This window comes from Phyllostomus discolor, chromosome 6 (genome assembly GCF_004126475.2).
Source record: "Phyllostomus discolor isolate MPI-MPIP mPhyDis1 chromosome 6, mPhyDis1.pri.v3, whole genome shotgun sequence".
In the NCBI taxonomy this organism is placed as follows: Eukaryota; Metazoa; Chordata; class Mammalia; order Chiroptera; family Phyllostomidae; genus Phyllostomus; species Phyllostomus discolor.
The window spans coordinates 86,528,589-86,544,673 of record NC_040908.2 but is presented as its reverse complement, the minus strand read 5'-3'; the positions used below and the strand labels follow the sequence as shown (position 1 = coordinate 86,544,673).

Here is a 16,085-nt window from a genome sequence, read left to right as displayed (position 1 = left end):
CAGCCTTACAAATAGCATAAACAGATTATTTCATTTTGTAAATTATATGTATTATATACTGTATTCTTACAATAAAGTAACCTAGAGAAAAGAAAATGTTATTGAGAAAACTGTAAGAGAAAATACACTGCCAGTACTATAATATTTATTGAAAAAATCCACAAAGAAGTGGACCTGCACAGTTAAGCTCCTTGTGGTTCCAGGGTTAACTGTACATTAAGTACTGTTGTAAAGCCTCCAGAACACATCTTGAAAGATTTACTCTGGTTCTATGTGTCCTTAGGCCATAGCCCATCAAGGACAGACTGTAGAAGATCATGTCACTTAAAATATTTTTTTTCTATGTGGTTATGTCATCAACTTGATTTACTGTTAGTGTCAAATGTTTCCATTTTTTAATTTCTTTTTAATTAAATTGCTCTAAATTATATTAAAACTTTTTTACATAACTACAAAGTCAAAACTGGAAAAGAAGGTATATTCAGGGAAATGTAGCTTCTTTCCCTACCCCCACTCTACAGGTAATTATTTTGATTAGTTTCTTTTTATCTTTTCATTGTTTTGAAAACAGATGCAAATACACATACATATTAATATTTCTTCTTTTTACACAAAAAGTGGCATAGTATACACGTTTTGCACTTGACTTTTTTCTTTAATATTAAGTAAGATTGACTCAACATCTCCTCTCAATGGATGAAATGGAAAGTCATGGAACAATACATACAATGGTATTTATGTAGAAAATTTAAGATTACCAAGCCTTTTAATATATTTCTGAATATTGTCTACATATGTCTGTGTATGTAAAGGTATGTATAAGGGTCTGGAGGGATACACAACAAACTGGTAATAGCAGTGTTATTTCTAGGGAGGGCAGGTAGAGACCAAGGATGGTCAAAGCCAAAATTAGCTTTCTCTGCAATATTTTAATTTTTTTACAGGGAGTTAGATTCATATGTTACTTGTGTAAAAATCTCAATCTTTAATGCTAGTATAAAAGCTAAAATAAATAAACCATAAGTGACATGTAGATGATGGACATCCAAGTCCATTACTTCGGGTTGAAGAGGGGGCTGGGCTGGGAGGTCACCTGTGTACCACTGCTGGAGTTGCTGTGCAGGCTGACGGCCTGGTGGCCAGAAATGCAGCTCCAGGAAGGCTGAGAGAAAAAGAGGCAGGAAGGAGCATGGGTGCTGTTGCATCATCCTGACTCAGGGCAACTACACTAAGCTCAGGAGCAGCTGCTGGGCTGGGCTAGGAGTTAGGAAGTCTAGTTTTCTCTGTATTCCTGACTTGAGCGAGGCCCTTCTCAAGGCCTCAGGTTCCTATATGTAAAATGAAAGGAGCGGGAGAGTCAGATTCCCTGTTCCCTGAAGCCACACCAGCCCCTGGGCTTCCACCTCCCAACCTGGTAACCAGAAAACCCATCTTTAACTGCTCTGTACTTGAGACTTCTGGCTAACATTTTAGTCAGAGTAATGGATTATATAAATGACCCAATTTTTCACTGCCTTCTCTGTAAGTGTGCTTTTTGCCCTCTAACTTCTAGTTCTTGCCTACTCTGATGCAAGGTTTGGCCACAAGACCTGCTTTGGTCAATGGGATGTTAGCAAATTCGCCAGGGCAGAGATTGAAAAAGAGTTTGTGTATATCTGTCTTTATGATCTGTGTTCACTCTAACATACCCAGATTAGCCTGCTGGAAGATGAGACATGGAGCAGAGCTGAGTCACCCCAGGCATGTAAGAGCCCCATGAAGATCAACAAAACTTTGAGTTCACCTTCAGAGTAGAACTTCCCTGCTGACCCACAGATTCATGAATGAAAGTAAATGTGTGTTGTTGAAAGTCATTGACCTTTGGGTGTTGTTTTTTATGCAGTAGTATTGTGGCAATTGATAGCTGGCACATCACTAGTGAAGAGAAATAACTTTAGCTTTGGGCCACTAAATTGGAGATTCTGTGAAAACAGACATGTCTGACTTGGTCACTGAAGTATTCCTGGCATTCCAGGACATTCCTGACAGTACCTGGCATGTGGTAGGCACTCAATAAGGATTTGTTGAATAAATGGAAGTCTGGTTTTGCACTAGACGCTTTATATACACTATCTTGTTTAAGCTGCACACAAACCTCCTCTCTAAATGATTATTACCATTTGATAGATGAGGAAAGCAAGGCCCCAGAGCTAGGAAATAGTAGAGCTAGAGTTCAATCTCAGGACTGTCAGACTCCAAAGTCACCTTCTACCCAAAAACTAGGGGTGAAACTCTGTCCCAAGGTCCTAGACACCCAGTTTCACCATTCCTACCACAGCCTGATGGGGCGGATCCTGGCCTTCACACCCCTCCCTCCATTCCCTGAGATAAGCTGCCCAATACCTCATCACTGATGGTGGAGTCCTGGTGTATCATCCAGTGCAGGTGACCATATAGGCCGGCCCCTGATGAGCATTTGGCCAGGGCAGCCATGTGGGTCCCCCAGTCCCTCTGCCACATGACTGTCTCAGAGCCCAGCCATTCAGCCTTTGTCTAGCAGTCCTAGGAGCCCTGGGGAAAGCCAGAAGGTAGCTCTGACCTGGGAACGGGGGCCCTGGAAACATCCATTTAGCATTCATGAAATAACATCCAACATACATGAACTGAGCACCTACTATGTGCCAGGCACTGACTAGGCCCCAGGGATATACAAAAGTAAGCAAGGTTACTTCTTTCTTCCAATCCATCCTTCCCTTCCCTCCCCCACCCCTCCTTTCTTCCTTCTTTCCTTCCTTCCTGTACAAATTCAAATATTCGTTGAGCTCCTACTCTGTGCCAGGCAGTATACTAAGCCTTGGAGATACTGAAGTAAGAAGATTGCTTCTTTCTTCTTTATTACTTTCCTTCTCTCCTTCCACATTCATGCATTCAGTTACTCACTTAATATGACAAGCACCTGCTGTGTTCTAGGCACCAGGCTAGGCATATAGGATATAAGATGAGCAAGATGTTCTGTTCATCCGTCCATCCACTCACCCACCATAATTACTGAGGGCCTCCCACATGCCCAGCATGGAGCTGGGTGCTGAGGATACAAAGATGAACAAATCTGACCACATCCTTTACTTACAGCAGTGGCCTCATAGAAGGGCCACAGATTCCAAACTTTTTCCTTGTAGTATTTCACCAGAGAGGAGAGGAGTTTCAGTTGTTTCTGTGTTACACAGCCCAGGTGACTCAGGTGTAGAATCCACCATACCTCTGGGCACAGATAAAACATACGAGCTGGTGGAAGGATGAGAAAGAGAGAGGTCAAGGAGATTGACCCCTGCCCAAGTTGGGAGTGGTGGAAAACCCTTTAGCTCTTCAGGGCTTCCAGCAAGAGGTTCTGGGTTCATCCTGCCCAAGGGCTTGTCCTGAGCAGATCCCTCCCATCAACCTCCTGAGGACTAATCCAAACCGACCTCTTCATTTCTACTGCCATCCTAAGCTAGACCTCCATGACCCTATACCTGGATGACCCCGGCAACCTCTTTCCAAGGGCCTCCCTGCCCCAGCCTAGCCCCTCTTACCATCTACCACTCAGCAGCCTTCATCCTTGTTTCCTCTCCAGCCCCACCTCTCACTGCTACTCCCACTCCCCTTGCCCTTCATGTTCCTGCAACCCACCTCCATCATGCCCTTCTACCCTTCCCCACAAAAACACACACAGACACACAGACCTCTCAGTATGCAAGAGCCTTCTCTAGGGATTTTCTGTGTTTTCACCTCTTCCTAAGGCCCTTCTTCACCCTCCTTGGCTGGAAAGCAATTCCTTAAAGAATTCAGGTAGACTTCTACCCAGCGTAGGTGCCTCCTGCATGATCTTACAGCCTCGGTGCTTGCCTGCACCTGACTTTACACAACCCCACTCAACTGGCAAGGACTTCATCTAATGCAGCTTTGGATCCCCAGTCCTTAGCACAGGGCCCAGCACACTGGATTTCTCAATCACTGTCTGCACAGGAACTCACCAAGCATGCGGTGAAGCATGGAGAGGCCTTACATGGGCACTGAGGTAACTTAGACAGTTTATGGGCACAGCCGTCATCATATGGAATCACATGATGAGAAAGTCTTCATCAGGAACCACAGTGTGAGAAAGTTTCCATTTTCAGCTCTCCTTCAACTTTTCTTATTAGGGAAGAGGCCAATCTGGTGCCATCATGTAATCTCCCTTTTTAACAAGGTGAAAATAGGCCTCAGTCAGGCTACCACGTCTAAGTAGAACAGAATTATATTATTTTTCCACATTCTACTTATTTATATAGTTTCCTTTTACATGGTAAGTTGTATTGCTTTTCTATTGATGGCAGGGATATAAAATAACTTCTTCAATAAGTTATATACATTTCTTTTATTTTAACTGTTGTTCAAGTACAGTTTTGTGTCTTTTACTCCCAGCCCAGCCCAACCCCCTAGCCCTCCCCAACTCCCTCCCATTTCCACTCCCCCTAGTTTTTGTCCATGTGTCTTTTATACTTGTTCCTGTAAACCCTTTCCCTTTTCCCCTGAAATCCGCTCCCCTCTCCCATCTGGTCACTGACAGCCTGTTCTCTATTTCAGTGTCTTTGGTTATATTTTGCTTGTTTCTTTGTTTTGTTGTTTAGGTTTCTGTTAAAGGTGAGATCATATGCTATTTGTCTTTCACTGCCTGACTTATTTTGCTTAGCATAATGCTTTCCAGGTCCATCCATGCTGTCACAAAGGGTGAGAGCTCCTTCTTTCTCTCTGCTGCATAGAATTCCATTGTGTAAATGTACCCGAGTTTTTTGATCCATTCATTTACTGATGGGCACCTAGGTTGCTTCCAACACTTGGCTATTGTAAATTGTGCTGCTATGAACATTGGGGTGCATAGGTTCTTTTGGATTGGTGTTTCAAGATACAATCCTAGCAGTGGAATTGCTGGGTCAAAAAGCAGATCCATTTTTAGTTTTCTGAGGAAATTCCATACTGTTTTCCATAGTGGTTGTACCACTCTGCAATCTCACCAACAGTGCACTAGGGTCCCTTTTTCTCCACAACCTCTCCAACACTTGTTGTTTGTTGCTTTGTTTATGATGGCCACTCTGACTGGTGTGCAGTAGTATCTCATTGTGGTTTTAATTTGCATCACTCTGATAGCTAGCGATACTAAGCATCTTTTCATGTGTCTCTGGATCCTTTGTATGTCCTCCTTGGAGAAGAGTCTGTTCAAGTCCTTTGCCCATTTTTTAATTGGGTTGCTTGTCTTCTTAGAGTGGAATCATGTAAATTCTTTATATATTTTGAAGGTTAAACCCTTGTTCTGAGGCATCATTGGCAAATATGTTTTCCCATACAGTTGGTTCTCTTTTTCTTTTAATACTGTTTTCTTTAGCTGTGCAGAAGCTTTTTATTTTAATGAGATCCCACTTGTTTATTCTTTCCTTTATGTCCCTTGCTCTAGAGGACATATCAGTAAAAATGTTGCTGTGTGAAATATCTGAGATTTTCCTGCCTATGTTCTCCTCTAGGACTTTAATGGTGTCACAGCTTATATTTAAGTCTTTTATCCACCTTGAATTTATTTTTGTGTATGGTGTAAGTTGGTACTTGAGATTCATTTGTTTTTTGTTTTTTTTTTTGCATGTAGCTGTCCAGTTCTCCCAACACGTTTTGCTGGAGAGGCTATTGTTACCCCATTTTATGTCACTGCCCCCTTTGTTGAATATTAATTGACTGTAGAGACTTGGGTTTATTTCTGGGCTCTCTGTTCTGTTCCATTGGTCCATCTGCCTGTTTTTATGCCAGTACCAGCCTGTTTTGATTACAGTGGCCTTGTAATACAGTTTGGTACCAGGTATTGTGATCCCTCCCACTTTGCTCTTCTTTCTCAAAATTGCAGCAGCTATTTGGAGTCATTCATGGTTCCATATAAATTTTTGAAGTGTTTTTCTCTGTGTTTGTGAAATATGCCACTGGTACTTTAATAGGTATTGCATTGAGTGTGTAAATAGCTTTGGGTAGTATGGACATTTTGATGATGTTAATTCTTCTGATTCATGAACATGGTATATGTTTCCATTTGTTTGTGTCTTCCTTGATTTCTTTCTTCAGTGTTGTGTAGTTTTCTGCACACAGGTCTTTTAACTCCTTGGTTTGGTTTATTCCTAGGTATTTTAATTTTCTTTTTGCTATATTGAATGGGAATTTTTTTATTTCTGCTTCTGCTGTTTCATTGTTAGTGTACAGAAATGCCTTTGATTTCTGGATATTGACTTTGTATCCTGCTATTTTGCCAAATTCATTTATTAGATCAAACAGTTTTTGGATGGAGTCTATAGAATTTTCTATGTACACTATCATTTCATCTGCAAACAATGACAGTTTTATTTCCTCCTTTCCAATTTGGATGCCTTTTATTTCCTTTTCTGGTCTTATCACTGTGGCTAAAACTTCCAGTACTATATTGAATAGAAGTGGTGAAAGTGGACAACCTTGTCTTGTTCCTGACCTTAGTGGAAAAGATTTTAGTTTTTGCCCATTGAGTATGATGTTGGCTGTAGGTCTCTCATATATGGCCTTTATAATGTTGGTGTATGCTCCCTCTATTCCCACTTTGCTGAGTGTTTTTATCATGAATGGGTGCTGTACCTTATCAAATCCTTTTTCTGCATCTAATGATATGATCATGTGATTTTTGTGTTTGCTTTTGTTTATGTGATGTATTACATTTACTGATTTGTGAATCTTGTACCATCCTTGCACCCCTGGGATGAATCCCACTTGGTGATGGTGTATGATCTTTTTAATGTTTTGTTGAATGTGGTTTGCCAATATTTTGTTGAGGATTTTAGCATCTATGTTCATCAGCAATATTGGCCTGAAGTTTTCTTTCTTTGTTGTGTCTTTATCTGGTTTTGGGATTAGGATGATGATGGCCTCATAAAAAGAGTTTGGGAGTCTTCCATTATTTTGGATTTTTTTAATAGTCTGTGAAGGATGGGGATTTAGCTCTTTCTTAAATGCTTTGTAGAAATCTCCTGTGAAATCTTCCGGACCCGGGCTTTTGTGTGTCAGGAGTTTTTTGATCACTGCTTCAATTTCATCTGCTGTTATTGGTCTGTTCAGGCTTTCTGCTTCTTCTTCATTGAGTTTTGGAAGATTATATTTTTCTAGAAATTTGTCTATTTCACCTAGGTTTTCAAATTTCTTGGCATACAGTTCTTCGTAGTAATTTCTTACAATCCCTTGTATTTCTGTAGTGTCAGTTGTAATCTCTCCTCTTACATTTATGATTGTGTTTATTTGGTTTTTCTCTCTTTTTTTCTTGATGAGTCTGCTTAAAGGCTTGTCGATTTTGGTAATGTTTTCAAAGAACCAGCTCTTGGATTCATTGATCCTTAGAATTGTGCTTTTAGCCTCTATGTCATTTAATTCTGCTCTGATCTTGGTTATTTCCTTCCTTCTACTTGCTCTGGGCTGTGTTTGTTGTTGTTCCTTGAGTTCTTGTAGACATAGGGTTAGGTTGTTTGTCTGAAATGTTTCTATCTTTTTTCAGTAGGCCTGTATCTCAGGACTGCCTTCACTGTGTCCCATAAGTTTTGGGTTGTTGTGAGTTCATTTTCACTTGTTTCCAGAAACCTTTTGATTTCTTCCCTAATTTCATTTTTGACCCATTCATTGTTTAACAGCATGCTATTTAATCTCCATGATTTTGAGTGTTTTGGGTTTTTTTCCTTGGGGTTGGTTTCTAGTTTCAGTCCTTTGTGGTCAGATAAAATGCTTGATATGACTTCAATTTTCTTGAATTTGTTGAGGCTTGTTTTGTGTCCTATCATGTCGTCTATCTTTGAAAATGTTCCATGTGCACTTGAAAAAAATGTGTATTTTGCTTCTTTGGGATGAAGGGCCCTATATATATCAGTTAAGTTCATTTCATCTAGGGCATTGTTCAATGCCACAATATCTTTGTTGATATTTTGTTTGGAAGAACTGTCCATTTTTGACAGTGGGGTGTTAAAATCCCCTACTATAATTGTGTTGCTATCAATATCTTTTTTGAAGTCCTCTAAGATTTTCTTTATGTATTTGGGTGCTATTATGTTGGGTACATATATATTTACAATATTTGTGTCTTCTTGGTGGATTCTTTCTTTGAGTATTATAAAGTGACCTTCTGGGTCTCTCTTTATGGCCCTTTATTGGACGTCTATTTTGTATGATATGAGTATTGCTACCCCAGCTTTTTTTCCTGTTTGTTTGCTTGGAATATTTGTTTCCAGCCCTTCACTTTCAGTCTGTGTAAGTCTTTTGTCCTGAAGTGGGTCTCTTGTAGGCAGCATATGTGTGGGTCATGCTTTTTTATTCATTCAGCTATTCTCTGTCTTTTGATTGGAGCATTTAATCCATTTACATTTAAGGTTATTATTAATAGATACTTATTCTTTGCCAGTTTTGTGCCTGTATTCCTGTCTCTCTCTCTCTTTTCCTTCCTTTCCTTAAAGCAGTCCCTTTAGCATTTCTTGCATAGCTGGTTTGATGGAGGTGTATCCTTTTAGACTTCTTTTGTCTGGGAAGCTCCTTATTTGACATTCTGTCTTTATTGAGAGCCTTCCTGGGTAAAGTAGCCTTAGTTGCAGGCCTCTGGTTCTCATTACTTGGAATATTTCTTGCCATTCTCTTCTGGCTTGGAGTGTTTCCATTGAGTGTCAGCTGCTAGCCTTATTGGGGCTCCCTTGTATGTTACTTCCTGTTTCTCCCTTGCTGCTTTTAGATTCTCTTTGTCTTAGAATTTTGCCATTTTAATTATGATGTGTCTTGAAGTGGGCCTCTTTGGGTTCCTCTTGATTGGGCCTCTCTGTGTTTTCTGGATTTGTGTGGCTTTCTCTCTCATTAAATTAGGGAAGTTTTCCATCATTACTTTTCAAATAGGTTTTCTATCCCTTGCTCTTCTTATTCTCCTTCTGGTATTCCTTACTACATTTCATATTGTCTTGCATTTCTCTTAATCCCTCTTCATTCTTTCTTGCTCTTTCTGGGTGTTTTCTACTTTGTCCTCTGGCTTGCTGATCCAATCTCCTCCTTCATTGACCCTGCTTTTGATTCCTTCTACTGTGTTCTTCAGTTCAGAAATTGTATTCTTCATTTCCTCTTGGCCCTTGTTGATAGTGTCTAGTTCCTTTTTTGTGTTGATATATTTTTCAGTGAGTTCATTGTAGCTTCCCTGTAGTTTCTGGTAACTCAGTGTGAGCTCATTAAGTTTCCTGATGACCATTGCTTTAAACTCAATATCTGATAGTTGAGTTGCCTCTATTTCATTTAACATTCTTTCTGAGGCTTCCTCCTTTCCTTTCATTTAGGGATTGTTTCTTTGTCTTCCCATTGTCTGTGAGACTCCTCTTGTTAGCCTCAGCTTCTTAAATTGATCTGTTCTGGTTCCCTGGGTTTATGGTGTAAACTTCTGTGGTAGAACACCTGTGAGTTTCAGTGGTGCAGTCTCTTTGATCTTCCAAGCTCACTGGTCTTAGGCTGTCATTTAAGTTGGCTCTTTGTTTGCATTTGGGTTTTGGTTGTTGCTGGGTCTTTCTTTGGTGGTTCCTTTTCACCAGCTGGCTAATTGAGGGTCACTCTGTCCACCACCTCTTGTATTTTGTTGTGCTGGTGAGGGTAGGTTGTGTTGAGGCTGGTTCTTCTGTGTGTACAAGGTTTTGAGAATTCTCTCTTGCTCTTGTTCAGTTGTTTGTACTGGGTATTTGCTCCACTATTTAGCTGTATTTCCAGATAGGTCCTGGATTGAGTTAGTATAGCTCCCACTCCCTCCTTCACCTTCTTCTGTTGTTATTTGTTGGTGGTTCCTTTGTTGTTGGGTTTCTTCTTCCAATGGGTATCCTGATGTTCACTGCTTCCACCTACTCTTTTTTGTGATCAGTTGGAGGGGGAAGGCAAAATGGTTTAAGACAGCAAGAGAGTTTTCTATGATATCTACAGTAGCTGCCAGTAGAAAAGAGATAGGAGATCCGTTGGCTATGTATAGTGTTAACTGTGATCTTCCACCCAACTAGTTAATTTTTAGAAAGGATGGAAAGAAGATAAGACTCTTGTTGGGGAGGGAAGGATTGTGAGTTGAATCTAGAAAGCAGTGAGATTGTGGGAGGTCAGATTATGAGATGAGGTGAGAGTAAAGGATAGTAAATAGGTGTAGTGTGAGAGAGAATAGAGTTAACCACTACAGTGATAGAGTTCAGGAAACCATGAAGTAGGCTAAGATCTGGGAAGGGTGTTGTGAAGTATTTACAATTGTATGGAATAGCTATTATTTACAATAATATTAGAGCAACAATCATATGACAGAATCTATGAGATCTAGGTGACAAGAATAGGGAGTATAGGACCTTGAGTAGTGTGCTAATGGGACACAAGTGAAGTGAAGGACAGTAGATCAGCAATACACTATGAAAGAGAGATCAGGGGAAACCTGTCAAATGATACTATATAACCAGCCAAGCAAAGCAGACTATACAGAAAGAAGAGGAATAACAAAATACTGTTAAAATATAAGATGTAAGAATAATGAAAATAATAATAATAATACAAATATGCAATAACTTGCAGGTTCTCTGTAATAGCACAGTGAAATTTGTCTCACTGTCTCAGCTGTTGTGATACCTCTTCTTTGGGTCCAAGTCTGGTCTTTTCACAGTTCCAGGTTTTTTATTTTTTGTCTCACTTATAGGTGTTTTAAAAATCAGAAGGAAGGAAGAAGAGATAAAATTGGAAAGAAAGGAAGAAGGCGTAAAACAAGAAAGAAGGAAAGAGAGGAAAAAGGAATTGAAAGATAAAAATAATGAAAGTTAAAATAAAAAATAAAAATAGAATAAAATAAGAAAGCCTCATGGTTTCAAAGTGGCCATACCAGTTTTTCTGGTCTTGCTGGCTGTAGCAGGCTGAGGGGCTATTGGTATGGCTTTTCTTCCTTCCCGACCTGCACTCAGTCAGCCTCCCAGAGCTAGCCTGGCGCCTCTCCTCAGTGCCTTGGGTGCAGGATCCAGGTCTTTCCCCCAGGGTTACTGCTGTGGGCTGGGGTGCGGCCGCACACACACTTAAGTGAGTCAATTTTTAATGACAAATATTTAGTAAATAGCACAGGGGATACATGGATACAATGTATAAAATACCACCAGGTTTTGAAAATTTACTGTGAATAAAGATTGTAAAATACCTCATTAAAAACTTTTATAACAATATGTGCTGAAATGATAACATATTGGATATACTGGGTTAAATAAAGTACATCATTAAAATTAATGTCACTTTGATGAAATGATACATATACGTGCACACACACACACGAGTAGATGCAAAGACTGGTGAAAATCCTAGCAAGGTCTGTAATGTAGTTAGTGGTATTGCATTGGTGTTAAAGCCCTGGTTTCATGAGGCACTATAGTTCCACATTTCCACTGGGGAAAGCCAGGTTATGGGTACACAGGACCTCTAAATTGTTTTTGAAACTACTTGTGAACATAATTATCTCAAAACAATAAGTGTAAAGTATTAATTGTATCTGTTTCTTTTTACTTTTAAAAACTTGACTACTAAAACACTTAAAATCACAGTGTGGTATTGGATGAAGATTACTAATTATTGTGTAGCATATATCCATGGAAGAGAAAGAGAATATAGAATCCAGAAATAGATCCACATTCATATGCCCCACTGATTTTTGACAAAGATGCAAAACCAATTTAATGGAGGAAGGATAGCCTTTTTGACAAACATTGCTGGAGTAACTGGACATCCATAGGCAAAAGATGAACTTTGACCTAAATAACACATTGTATACAAAATGAACTCAAAATGGATCACAGACTTAAATGGAAAAAATAATATATAAAATTTTAGGGGAGTTCTGGCCAAGATGGAGGTGTAGATAGAAACATTTTGCTTCCTTGCACAACCAAAAGGAGAACAACAACCAATCTAAAATCAATAAACAACCAAAGTCACCAGAAAAATCAAACTGCATCGAACTCCAACGAACAAGGAATTAAAGAAAAAATCAACTGGACTGGTAAGGCAGACCACCCACACAGGCTGAGTCAGAAAAACTGAAGCAAAGCAATTGAGGGGCACCCTGACTGCTGAGCTAGGCGGAGCTTCAAGGGAGGGACTGACTTAAGGGGAAAACTGAGACTCGGAGCTGACTCTGGGCTAAGGCTGGGGTTGCTGTGGTGACAGATATTTCCAGTCTGACAGGACAGTCTATTGGAAAGTGCACTAGAGATGAGCAGGCAAGCTGCACTGTTCCCTCTCTGGCCCATCCCCTATGGGCAGTGTAGTGAAGAGGGTTGCCCTGCCTGAATACCTAAGGCCCCGCCCCCTTACAACCTATCAGCTGCACCAAGACAAAGAAATATGACCCAAATGAAAGAACAGAGCAAAACCTCAAAACTAAGCCAGCCCATCTGATGGAGAATTTAAAGCCCTGGTAATTAAAATGCTCACAGAACTGATTGAGCTTAGTTGAAAAAATGAAAGAACAAATGAAAGATACCAAAAATCAAATAAACAAAATATTCAGAAAACCAATGGTGACAAGAAGGAAACCAGGATTCAAAGCAACAATTTAGAACAAAAGGGAGAAATAAACATCCAACTGGATCAGAATGAAGAAACAAGAATACCAAAAAATGAAGAGAGGCTAAGGATTCTCTAGGACAACCTGAAACATTCCAATATCCAAATTATAGGGGTGCCAGAAAGAGAAGAACAACAGCAAGAAATTGAAAACTTACTTGAAAAAATAATGAAGGAAAACTTCCCCAATCTGGTGAAGGAAATAGACTTCCAGGAGGTCCAGGAAGCCCAGAGAGTCCCAAAGAAGTTGGACCCAAAGAGGAACAAACAAAGGCATATCATCATTAAGTTACCCAAGATCAAGAACATAGAGAAAATCCTAAAAGCAGCTAGAGAGAAGGAGACAGTTACCTACAAAGGAGTTCCCATAAGGCTAACAGCTGATTTCTCCAAAGAAACCTTACAGGCAAGAAGGAGCTGGAAAGAAGTATTCCAAGTCATGAAAGGCAAGGACCTACATCCCAGATTACTCTATCCAGCAAAGCTTTCATTTAGAATGGAAGGGCAGACAAAGTGCTTCTCAGATAAGGTCAAGTTCAAGGAGTTCATCATCACCACGCCCTTATTTTATGAAATGTTAAAGGGACTTATCTAAGAAAAGGAAGATCAAAACTATGAACAGTAAAATGACAACAAACTCACAATTATCAACAAATGAACCTAAAAGAAAAGAAAAACAATGAAAACAAAACCTAAGCAACAGGAACAAGTATAAAGGACACATGGAAAAAACTAGGGGGTGTGGAAATGTGAGGGAGGTGGGGAGGGCTGGGTGGGTGGGCTGGGATGGGAGTAAAAGACAGAAAACTGTACTTGAACAACAATTAAAATAAAATTTAAAAAAATTTAAGCAAACAACCAGAACAGGAACAGAATCAAATAAATGGACATTACGCAGAGGGAGTTCAGCGGGGAGGGGAAAGGGAGGAATGCGGGGTGGGGGGAAGGTACAGGGAAGAAGAAGCATAATTAGTGGACACAAAATAGATGGGGAAAGATGAAAATGGTATAGGAAACAGAGTACTCAAAGAACTTATATGTACACCCCATGGACATAAACTAAGGGGGGGGGAATGCTGGAGGGTTTGGGGGGCAGGGTGGAGGGGGGAAAATTGGGAAAACTGTAATAGCATAATCAATAAAAAGTATTTTTAAAAATTTTAGGAAAAAAGGTAGGAGAAAATCTTCAGAATCTAGGGCAAAAAAATTTTTAGGCTTGACACCAAAAACACAATCCATAGAGAAACAAATTGATAAACTGAACCTCACCAAATTTTTTTAAATTTAGCCCTGGCCAATGTGACTCATTTGTTTGGAGTGTACCCTGTGACCAAAAGTTTGTGGGTTCAATTCTGGGTCAGGGCACATATCTAAGTTGCAGGTTCAATCCCCAGTCTGGGTGAGGATGGGAGGAAACCAATCAATGCTTCTGTGTCACATCGATGTTTCTCTCCCTTCATCTCTACCTAAAAGCAATGAAAAGATGTCCTCAGGTGAGGATAAAAAAAATTTTTTAAATTTTTTCTGAAAATGGCCCTATTAAGAAGATGAAAAGGCAAGGTACAAACAGGGAGAAAATACTCAAAACCATAAATTCTACAAAGAATTAATATCTATGGTATATAAAGAACTCTCAAACTCAACAGTTTAAAAAAATTAGAAAATAGAAGACATTAACTGACATCTTACTGAAGATACACCAATTGCTAGTAAGCACATGCAAAGATGTTTAATGTCACTAGCCATTTGGGAAATACAAATTGAAACCACAATGGAATACCATTTACACACCTATCTGAGAGGCTAACATAAAAAATAGGACAACACGAAACCCTGGTGAAGATGTAGGTGTGAATCACTTATATATTGCTGCTGGGAGTACAAAATGGTACACCCACTGCAAAAGTTTGGCAGTTTCTTATATAAGTTTTTATAAAACTAACCATAAGACCTAGCAAATATACCCTTGAGTTTATCCTAGAAAATGACAATTTATGCTCGCATGACACCTCAAATGTTCATTGCACCTTTATTTGTAAGAGCTAAAAAATGTACACAAATGTTCATTGCACCTTTATTTGTAAGAGCTAAAAAACCTGGAAACAACCCACCAATCCACCAACGGGTGGAGAAAGAAAGACACTGTGGGGCACCCATACCGTGGAACACTACTCAGCTATAAAAAGAATGAACTATTGATACACTCAAGTTGGATGGATCACCAGAGAATTATGCTGAGTGAAAAAAGTCAATTCCAAAATGTTAAATACTATCTGATTCCACTGATACAACATTCTTGAAATGACAAAATTATAGAAATAGAGAATATATTAGTGGTTTCTAGGAGTGACGGACAGGGGTGAGTGGGAGGCAAGAGGACCCTTTAGCACAAGAAGTATTATGTTCACTGTGGTGGTGACACACAAATCTACATGTGTGATAAAATTGTAGAGAACTAAATACACACACATACAAATGAGTACAAGTAAATCTGGATGTCAAAACAAGATTGGAATACTGTACCAATGGCAATACCCTGGTTCTGATGTTGTACTATTGTTCTGCAAGATGTTATCATTGCAAGAAACTGGATAAAGGATACATGGCATCTCTCTGAATTATTTTTTAAAGTGTATTTTATTGATTGTGCTATTACATTTGTCTCATTTTTTCTCCCATTTATTCCCCTCTGCCTTGCCCTCCAGTTTCCCACCAGTTTCCCCACCTTAGTTCATGTCCATGGGTCACATATAAGTTCTTTGGTTTCTCCATTTCCTATGCTATTCTTAACCTCCCCTATTTTGTACCTACCATTTATGCTTCCTATTCCCTGTACTTTTTCCCCATTCTCCCCCTTACCCCTCCCCACTGATAACCTTCCATGTGTTCTCCATGTCTATGATTTTGTTCCTGTTCTAGTTGTTTGCTTAGTTTGTTTTTGTTTTTTAGGTTCAGTCATTGATAGTTGTGTTTGTTGTCATTTTACTGTTCATAGTTTTTTATCTTCTTCAATTTCTTAGATAAGTCCCTTTAACATTTCATATCAGAAGGGCTTGGTGATGATGAACTCCTTGAACTTGACCTTATCTGAGAAGCACTTTATCTTCCCTTCCATTCTAAATAATAGCTTTGCTGGATAGAGTAATCTAGGTCATAGGTTCTTGCCTTTCATGACTTGGAATACTTTCCAGCCCCTTCTCGCCTGCAAGGTTTCTTTGGAGAAATCAGCTGATAGTCTGATGGGAACTCCTTTGTAGGTAACTGTTTCCTTTTCTCTTGCTGCTGGTAAGATTCTCTCCTTATCTTTAATCTTGGGTAATGTGATTATGATGTGTCTTCGTGTGTACTTCCTTGGGTACAACTTCTTCAGAACTCTCTGGGCTTCTTGGACTTCCTGGGAGTCTATTTCCTTCACCAAATTGGGGAAATTTTCCTTCATTATTTTTTCAAGTAAGCTTTCAATT

At 39.5% G+C, this 16,085-nt stretch overlaps 1 pseudogene; it reads right to left on the bottom strand.

Moving 5' to 3' along the window:
- LOC114498791 overlaps positions 1 to 16,085 on the bottom strand; it is a 52,679-nt pseudogene that overhangs the window by 2,519 nt on the left and 34,075 nt on the right.